Source organism: Triticum dicoccoides, chromosome 2B, assembly GCF_002162155.2.
Source record: "Triticum dicoccoides isolate Atlit2015 ecotype Zavitan chromosome 2B, WEW_v2.0, whole genome shotgun sequence".
Lineage (NCBI taxonomy): Eukaryota > Viridiplantae > Streptophyta > Magnoliopsida > Poales > Poaceae > Triticum > Triticum dicoccoides.
The window spans coordinates 155,593,446-155,604,336 of NC_041383.1; positions in this window are offsets into that span (position 1 = coordinate 155,593,446).

Consider the following 10,891-nt stretch of genomic DNA (forward strand, 5'->3'; position numbering starts at 1 on the left):
GGCCCTATCCTTTATGTTGCAAAGGATAAGCTTGGACAAATTCTAATAATGAAGAAGGAGCTCCCGAGGACACATTGGGAATTATCATCAAGCTAGTTTTCATCATGTTCGTAAGATTCGCGTTCGGTACTTTGATAATTTGATATGTGGGTGGACCGACACTTGGGTACTGCCCTAACTTGGACAAGCATCCTACTTATGATTAACCCCTATTGCAAGCATCCACAACTACAAAAAGGAGTATTAAGGTAAACCTAACCACACCATTAAACATATTGGTCCATATCAACCCCTAACGAAGCAACGCATAAACTAGGGTTTAAGCTTCTATCACTCTAGCAACCCATCATCTACTTATTACTTCCCTATGCCTTCCTCTAGGCCCAAATAATGGTGAAGTGTCATGTAGTCGATGTTCACATAACACCACTAGAGGAAAGACAACATACATCTCATCAAAATATCGAACGAATACCAAATTCACATGACTACTAACAGCAAGACTTCACCCATGTCCTCAGGAACAAACGTAACTACTCACAAAGCATATTCATGTTCAAAATCAGAGGAGTAATAATATGCATAAAGGATCTAAACATATGATCTTCCACCAAGTAAACCAATTAGCATCAACTACAAGGAGTAATCAACACTACTAGCAACCTACAGGTACCAATTTGTGGTTTTGATACAAGATTGGATACAAGAGATGAACTAGGGTTTTGAGAGGAGATGGTGCTGGTGAATATGTATGGAGATTGACCCCCTCTCGATGAGAGGACCGTTGGTGATGACGTTGGTGATGATTTCCCCCTCCCGGAGGGAAGTGTCCCCGGCAGAACAGCTCCGCCAGAGCCCTAGATTGATTCCGCCAAGGTTCCGCCTCGTGGCGGCGGAGTTTCGTCCCGTAAGCTTGCCCATGATTTTTTCCAGGGTAAAAGTGATGATATAGCAGAAGATGGACGCCGGAGGCCCACCAGGGGGCCCAGGAGATAGGAGGCCGCGCCCTACAGGGGGCGCCCCCTGTCTCCTGGACAGGGTGTGGGCCCCCTGGCCTATTTCTTTCGCTCATAAATTCTTATTAAATCCAAAAGGTTGTTTCGTGGAGTTTCAGGACTTTTGGAGTTGTGTAGAATAGGTTTCCAATGTTTGCTCCTTTTCCAGCCAGAATTCCAGCTGCCGGCATTCCCCCTCTTCATGGTAAACCTTGTAAAATAAGGGAGATAGCCATAAGTATTGAGATATAATGTGTAATAACAGCCCATAATGCAATAAATATTGATATAAAAGCATGATGCAAAATGGACGTATCAACTCCCCCAAGCTTAGACCTCGCTTGTCCTTAAGCGGAAGCCGAAATCGAAAAATATGTCCACATGTTTAGAGAAAGAGGTGTCAATAAAAATAAAATACGGACATGAGGGCATCATGATCATTCTACTAACAACAACATATATAGATTTGTCATATGATTTCCTATGCTCAAGTAATAAGCAATTCACAATGTCAAGTATGGTTCAAAAACTTCATTGGGAACTAACAAACTATAACCTCAGTCATTGAAGCAATTGCAATTTATCGTAACATCAGAAAGAGTCAATAATAGAGTTTCTCAACAAGCTCACATACTCAACTATCTCGTAGTCTCCCATAATTGCTGACACTCACGCAATACTTGTGGTTATAGAGTTTCAGCCGGACACTGAGAAAGATAGGGGCTTATTGTGTTGCCTCCCAACGTATTCACCTTTAGGTGATGTCAACAATAATAGCTTATGCCAACTTACATCCAATTGGATATATGTATCATGATCTTTCAAACACGAGGAGCTTGCCAAAGGATAAAATGAAAAAGGGAAAGGTGAGCATCACCTTGACTCAAGCCTAAAGTAGAACATAAAGTAAAAGATATGCCCTTCGCAGAGGGAAGCAGAGGTTGTCATGCGCGTTTAGGGTTGATGCATAAAGTCTTAGTGCAAAAGAATGTCACTTTATATTGCCCCTTGTATGTGGACCTTTATTGTGCAGTCTATCGCTTTTATTACTTCCACAACAAGTTCGTACAAAGCTTATTTCCTCCGCACTAATAAGTCATACATATTTAGAGAGCAATTTTTATTGCTTGCACCGATGACAACTTACTTGAAGGATCTTACTCAATCCATAGATAGGTATGGTGGACTCTCATGGCAAAACTGGGTTTGAGGGTATTTGGAAGCACAAGTAGTATCTCTACTTGGTGCAAGGAATTTGGCTAGCAAGAGGGGGAAAGGCAAGCTCAACATGTTTGGAAGGTCAATGACAATATACTTTAACTGAGATGTCGGAAAACATAAACCATTACGTTGTCTTCCTTGTCCAACATCAACTCTTTTAGCATGTCATACTTAATGAGTGCTTCACAATCATAAAAGATGTCCAAGATAATATATTTATATGTGAACCCCTCTTTCCTTATCACTTCCTATTAATTTCAACGATGACCAAGGCTACGTTCATCAACTCTCAACAATTTTTATGCCTCATACTTTCTATGTGTGAAGTTATCACTATCCATAAGATCAATATGAACTCTTTTATTCTGTCTACTTTCTCAAGATCATAGCAATCATAGCAAAGCCCTTGACTCAACACTAATCTTTATTATAGAGAGCACACGGACTCAATTACATAAAGAGATCACAATGCAAAACTCAAAACTACTTGATATAAAAAACTTCAAACTACTAGATCAAGATACTACTAAAAGGATCAAACTAAATAAAGCAGTAAAAATAGGAGTGTGATGGTGATACGATACCGGGGCACCTCCCCCAAGCTTGGCAGTTGCCAAGGGAAGTGCCCATACCCACGTGATTATTTCCTCGGAGGTGATGGAGATGGTAATGACAGTGGAGTTGTTGCATTTTTCTTCTCTAGCTTGCGTCTAAGGCTAAAATTTTCCTCCCTCAGATCCTCATTCTCGAGCCCAAGTTTCATTATCTTTTTGCATAGTGCTGCCTTACTGTCCTGCAAAAAATGTGGTGGGATAGATTGGACCTTAGGGAGGCTTGACTTCTTGAACTCCACATGCATATCACCAGGTTGAGGTAGTGGATCGTCCTCTTCATCGGAGCTTGCCTCCTCCTTCCTCTTTGGATCATAGTCTTCTTCTTCCTCTGTGGTCCAGCCATAATGTTCCACATCCCCATATACTTTTGGGTTTGCGATATAATTAGCCATGTAGCTCTCTCCCTCCGAATCTTGGGACGACATCTTGTTCGAAATCTGCAACAAGAACAACTCGAAACGAAAACAGAGGATATTTGCGTGATACGGTGGTCAAAGCCTTTGGGAGTATATATAATGAATTTTTACCGACCAAAATACAAGGTGCCCACGAGACAGGAGTGCGCGCCCTACAGGGGGGGGGGCCTCCTCTCTCGTGGGAGCCTCGTGTCCCTTTCGGACTACTTCTTTCTTCCTAAAATTCTTAAATAATCCAAAACTGATAAAAAATGCCATTAGAGTTGTTTTGGAGTCGGTTTACTTACCGTACCACGTACCTATGCCTTTTTGGAGTCTAGAATGTTCTGGAAAGTGTCTCTTATGTATTCCTCAGGGGTTATGGTTTCAATAATATTAGTTTCAACATTGATAGGATTACCTGAAATATAATGTTTAAATCTTTGACCGTTTACCACCCTCGGATTTGTGCCTTCGAAGTTGTTGATTTTTATAGAACCAGAACGATAAACCTCCTCGATAACGTAGGGACCTTCCCATTTTGAGAGAATTTTTCCTGCAAAAAATCTTAAACGAGAGTTGAATAATAACACATAATCTCCTACGTTAAACTCACGCTTTTGTATCCTCTTATCATGCCAGCATTTGACTTTTTCTTTGAAAAGCTTGGCATTCTCATATGCTTGGGTTCTCCATTCATCAAGTGAGCTAATATCAAATAACCTTTTCTCATCGGCAAGTTTGAAGTGATAATTGAGCTCTTTAATATCCCAATATGCCTTATGTTCAAGTTCAAGAGGTAAATGACATGCTTTTCCATAAACCATCTTATAAGGAGACATACCCATAGGATTTTTGTATGCAGTTCTATAGGCCCATAATGCATCATCAAGTTTTTTGGACCAATTCTTTCTAGATCTATTCACAGTCTTTTGCAAAATTAATTTGAGCTCTCTATTGCTCAACTCTACTTGACCACTGGACTGCGGGTGATAAGGAGATGCGATTCTACGATTGACATCATACTTAGCAAGCATCTTACGGAAAGCACCATGAATAAAGTGTGAACCACCATCAGTCATAAGATATCTAGGGACTCCAAACCTCGGAAAAATAACTTCTTTAAGCATTTTAATAGAAGTGTTATGATCAACACTACTAGTTGGAATAGCTTCTACCCACTTAGTAACGTAATCAACAGCAACTAGAATATGTGTATAACTATTGGAGGCAGGAAAAGGTCCCATATAATCAAAGCCCCAAACATCAAACGGCTCAATAACAAGAGAATAATTCATAGGCATTTCTTGACGTCTACTAATGTTACATATTCTTTGACATTCATCACAAGACAAGACAACTTACGAGCATCTTTGAAGAGAGTAGGCCAATAAAAACCAGATTGTAGTACCTTGTGTGCAGTTCTATCTCCAGCGTGGTGTCCTCCATAGGATTCAGAGTGACACTTGCGTAGGATTTGTTCCTGTTCATGCTCAGGCAAACAATGTCTAATAATACCATCTGCTCCTTCTTTATAAAGGTGTGGATCATCCCAGAAGTAATGTCTTAAATCATAAAAGAACTTTTTCTTTTGCTGGTATGTGAAACTAGGCGGTATATATTTAGCAACAATATAATTAGCATAATCATCATGCCAAGGAGTAGTACGAGAAGCATTGACAACCGCTAATTGTTCATCAGGAAAACTATCATTAATAGGCAGTGGGTCATCAAGAACATTCTCTAACCTAGACAAGTTGTCTGCAACAGGGTTCTCAGCTCCCTTTCTATCAATAATACGCAAGTCAAATTCTTGGAGCAAGAGAACCCATCTAATGAGTCTAGGCTTAGCATCTTTCTTTTCCATAAGATATTTAATAGCAGCATGATCAGTGTGAATAGTAACTTTGGAATCAACAATATAAGGTCTAAACTTATCACATGCAAACACAACTGCTAAGAACTCTTTTTCAGTAGTATCATAGTTTCTCTGGGCAGTATCAAGAGTCTTACTAGCATACTAGATAACATTCAATTTCTTATCTACTCTTTGTCCTAAAACAGCAGCTACAGCATAATCACTAGCATCGCACATAATTTCAAAAGGTAAGTTCCAATCAGGTGGCTGAACAATAGGTGCAGCGATCAAAGCTTTCTTGAGTGTTTCAAATGCTTCTACACAATCATCATCAAAGACAAAAGGAATATCTTTTTGCAATAAATTAGTCAGAGGCCTAGAGATTTTAGAAAAGTCCTTAATGAACCTCCTATAAAAGCCGGCATGACCAAGGAAACTTCTTATACCTTTTATGTCCTTGGGACATGGCATCTTTTCAATAGCATCAACTTTGGCTTTATCAATTTCAATACCTCTCTTGGAGATCTTGTGCCCCAAGACAATGCCTTCATTAACCATAAAGTGACACTTTTCCCAATTCAGGACGAGACTAGTGTCTTCGCATCTCTGCAAAACTCGATCAAGGTTGCTCAAACAATCATCCAAAGAGGATCCATAGACGGAGAAGTCATCCATGAATACCTCACAAATCTTTTCACAAAAATCAGAAAATATAGCCATCATGCATCTTTGAAAGGTAGCAGGTGCATTACATAGACCAAAAGGCATACGTCTATAAGCAAAAGTACCAAAAGGGCAAGTAAAAGTAGTTTTAGATTGATCCTTCATTGACACAGGTATTTGAGAGAAAACCAGAATAACCATCCAGAAAGCAAAAATGTGTGTGTTTGGATAGCCTTTCTAGCATTTGATCAATAAAAGGTAAAGGGTAATGATCTTTCTTAGTAGCTTTATTTAACTTACGGAAATCAATTACCATCCTATAGCCTATAATAATTCTTTGCGGGATCAATTCATCTTTATCATTAGAAACAACAGTAATACCTCCCTTTTTAGGGACACAATGGATAGGGCTTACCCATTCACTATCAGCAACGGGATAAATAATACCTGCCTCAAGGAGCTTTAGTATCTCCTTTCTTACCACTTCCTTCATTTTGGGATTTAATCGCCTTTGAGGATCTCTAACTGGTTTGGCATCTTTCTCCACTGAAATTTTGTGTTGACATAATGTGGGACTAATGTCCTTAGATCATCTAGAGTATATCCAATAGCAGCTCGGTGCTTCTTCAGAGTTTAATCTTTCTTCTTCTTTCTCTGAAAGGTTAGCACTAATAATAACAGGATATATTTCTTTTTCATCAAGATAAGCATACTTGATATTATTAGGTAAGGGTTTAAGTTCAAACACGGGATCACCCTTGGGTGGAGGGGGATCCCCAAGAATTTCAACGGGAAGGTTATGTTTTAGCATAGGTTCTTGTTTAAGGAACACTTCATCAATTTCTTCCCTTTCCTTCATAAACATATCGTTTTCATGGTCTAACAAATAATGTTCTAACGGATCAGTTGGAGGAACAGCAATGGAAGCAAGACCAATCATCTCATCTTTACTAGGGGTTCCCTTTCACGAGGTTGTCTACTAAACTTAGCAAAATTGAACTCATGAGACATACCATCTATGCCAACAGTGACGACCTTCCTTTTACAATTAATCTTAGCACTAGCAGTATTCAAGAAGGGTCTACCAAAAATAATGGGACAAAAATCATCTTGTGGGGAAGCAAGAACAAGAAAATCAGCAGGGTATTTAATCTTCCCACACAAGACTTCAACATCTCTAACAATCCCAATAGGTTTAATGGTGTCCCTATTAGCAAGCTTAATAGTAACATCAATGTGTTCTAATTCAACAGGTGCAATATCGTGCATAATTTCTTTATAAAGATCATAAGGTATCACACTAGCACTAGCACCCATATCACATAAGCCATGATAACAATGATCTCCTATTTTAACAGAAATAATAGGCGTGCCTACAACAGGTCTACGTGTCTTAGTATCGGGTGTAGCAATATTAGCAGTTTCACCCAAGAAAGAGATAACATGCCCATCTAAGTCCTCATCCAAGAGATCTTTAATCATAGCAACACCAGGTTCAACATTAATTTGCTTAGGAGGTGTATAGGTCCTAGTATTACTCTTACGAACAACAGTCGAAGCTTTAGCATGATCGTTTATCCTAACAGGAAAAGGAGGTTTTTCAACATAAGTAGTAGGAATAATAGGATCACTATATGTAATAGTCTTTTCTTCGACTGTAATAGGTGCAACTACTTTCACTTCAACAGGAGGATTATATTTAAATCACTTCTCTTTAGGGAGATCAACGTGAGTAGCAAAGGTTTCACAAAAAGTAGCTACTATCTCAGAGTCAAGTCCATACTTAGAGCTAAATCCACGGAAAGCATCAGTATCCATAAAAGATTTAACACAATCGAACTTAGGTGTCATACCTGACTCCTTACCATCGCCGGAACCCCAATCTTCAGAGTTACGTTTAATTCTTTCCAATAAGTCCCATTTGAAATCAATAGTCTTCAGCATATAGGAACCAACATAGGAAGTATCGAGCAAATTGCGATTATCAAGAGAAAGCCGAGCATAAAAATTCTAAATAATCATTTCCCGAGAGAGCTCATGATTAGGGCATAAATACAACATTGACTTAAGCCTCCGCCAAGCTTGAGCAATGCTTTATCCTTCGCGAGGCCAGAAATTATATATGTAATTACGATCACGATGAACAAGATGCATAGGATAGAACTTCTGGTGAAATTCCAACTTCAATCTCTTATAATTCCAAGATCTCGTATCATCACATAGCCTATACCATGTCATTGCATCTCCCTTCAAAGATAAAGGGAAGACCTTCCTTTTGACAACATCATCGGGGATACCTACAAGCTTAAATAATCCACAAATTTCATCCACAAAGATAAGGTGTAAATCGGGATGCAATGTTCCGTCTCCTGCAAAAGGATTAGCTAGCAGTTTTTCTATCATACCCGAAGGAATCTCAAAGTGAATATTTTCATAAAGTTCAGTAGGTTGAGGAGCATATCTTTGCTCTTCTGGTTGGGGTGAAGATACCCCAAACAAGCCCCTCAAGGGATTAGTTTCCATAGTGACAAGTAACAGAAAATTTCAGCACACTATATAAATGTTTCCTTACCAAGTTCCACTCACCAAAAGCGCTACACTCCCCGGCAACGGCGCCAGAAAAGAGTCTTGATGACCCACAAGTATAGGGGATCTATCATAGTCCTTTCAATAAGTAAGAGTGTCGAACCCAACGAGGAGCATAAGGAAATGACAAGCGGTTTTCAGTAAGGTTTCTCTGCAAGCACTGAAATAGTAGGTGATAGATAGTTTTGTGATAAGATAAATGGTAATGAGCAAAAAATAAATAAAGTAAATAAAGTGCAGCAAGGTGGCCCAATCCTTTATGTAGCAAAGGATAAGCCTGGACAAATTCTAATAATGAAGAAGGAGCTCCCGAGGACACATTGGGAATTATCGTCAAGCTAGTTTTCATCACATTCGTAAGATTCGCGTTCGGTACTTTGATAATTTGATATGTGGGTAGACCGGCACTTGGGTACTGCCCTAAATTGGACAAGCATCCCACTTATGATTAACCCCTATTGCAAGCATCCGCAACTATAAAAAGGAATATTAAGGTAAACCTAACCACAACATTAAACATATGGGTCCATATCAACCCCCAACGAAGCAACGCATAAAATAGGGTTTAAGCTTCTGTCACTCTAGCAATCCATCATCTACTTATTACTTCCCAATGCCTTCCTCTAGGCCCAAATAATGGTGAAGTGTCATGTAGTCGACGTTCACATAACACCACTAGAGGAAAGACAACATACATCTCATCAAAATATCGAACGAATACCAAATTCACATGACTACTAACAACAAGACTTCACCCATGTCCTCAGGAACAAACGTAACTACTCACAAAGCATATTCATGTTCAAAATCAGAGGAGTAATAATATGCATAAAGGATCTGAACATATGATCTTCCACCAAGTAAACCAATTAGCATCAACTACAAGGAGTAATCAATACTACTAGCAACCCACAGGTACCAATTTGTGGTTTTGATACAAGATTGGATACAAGAGATGAACTAGGGTTTTGAGAGGAGATGGTGCTGGTGAAGATGTTGATGGAGATTGACCCCCTCTCGATGAGAGGACCGTTGGTGATGACGTTGGTGATGATTTCCTCCTCCCGGAGGGAAGTGTCCCCGGCAGAACAGCTCCGCCAGAGCCCTAGATTGATTACGCCAAGGTTCCGCCTCGTGGCGGCGAAGTTTCGTCCTGTAAGCTTGCCCACGATTTTTTCCAAGGTAAAAATGATGATATAGCAGAAGATGGACGCCGGAGGCCCACCAGGGGGCCCAGGAGATAGGAGGCCGCGCCCTACAGGGGGGCGCCCCCTGTCTCCTGGACAGGGTGTGGGCCCCCTGGTCTATTTCTTTCGCTCATAAATTCTTATTAAATCCAAAAAGTTGTTTCGTGGAGTTTCAGGACTTTTGGACTTGTGCAGAATAGGTTTCCAATGTTTGCTCCTTTTCCAGCAAGAATTCCAGCTGCCGGCATTCCCCCTCTTCATGGTAAACCTTGTAAAACAAGGGAGAATAGTCATAAGTATTGAGATATAATGTGTAATAACAGCCCACAATGCAATAAATATTGATATAAAAGCATGATGCAAAATGGACGTATCACCAACCCAAAAGGACGAAAAGCGGACAAAGCACGTGTCTGTTTGGACCGTTGGAGTTGCTCTAAGGCAAATAAAAAAAAAGGACGAGTCGCAATCCAGTAATCATAGGGCTGGCTAGATGATGATAAGCAAGAGCCGACCTTGCCAACACGGCCGGATACCGCCTATGTACGGCAGACCCAACCCTGGCAGTGGCAGGGGCAGGGTAACTTGCACCGGCGAATACGTACGGGTACTGCCGTCACGCACATGCGCGTGACCCAGAGGAACATGCATGCCTATCCCTTGCACCAAAAGGAAGGCACCACCCCTCCCCCTCTCGTTGTCACTGCGTTTTTATATCTCTATTTTTTTTAGAGTACGCAATCGTTATGGAACAGCATGGAATGAGATGCCCCCTTGCATGTTTGCTTCACACTCCAGTTGCAGCTGCCCTGCATGTGACACCGTAAGGCCAACACCACCACGTGACCCCAAATTATTCGCTTTCGTCCGTTTGAGGTAAAATATGACCCAGCGGGTGTACCCAAACGGATAAAGTTGTCCGCTGGTGTCCGTTTTTTATCCTCCCGACCCGAAACCTGGACCAAACTTGCGCTACAAATGGGGTTGGACGGACACGAAACGGACGCTGTCGCTGGCTGCTCTCGTCCGCTCTTGTCGGCTTTGTGGCCCACAAATCAGTGACGACTGCACGTCCCGCTCACCCCACTGGCCGCCGCCGCACACCGCCGTCCCTCCGCCTCCCCGCTTGCCGGTCGACTCGCTCGCCGGTCGCCGTGCGCCCTCGCCAGCCGTCTCGTTCGCCGTCGCGACACTCGCGCCAGCCGCCGCGCCCGTTGCCAGCCCCCGCGCTCGTTGCCGCGTCCGTGGCCGCACGACCCGCGCCAACCCTGCGTCCATTCCATCCCTGCCGGCGTGCTGGTGCTGCTCGCGGAGCTGACGTTGTAGCTGGAGTTGGGCGCCGCCGCGGCGTCGGCCATGTCGGGGAGGTGCG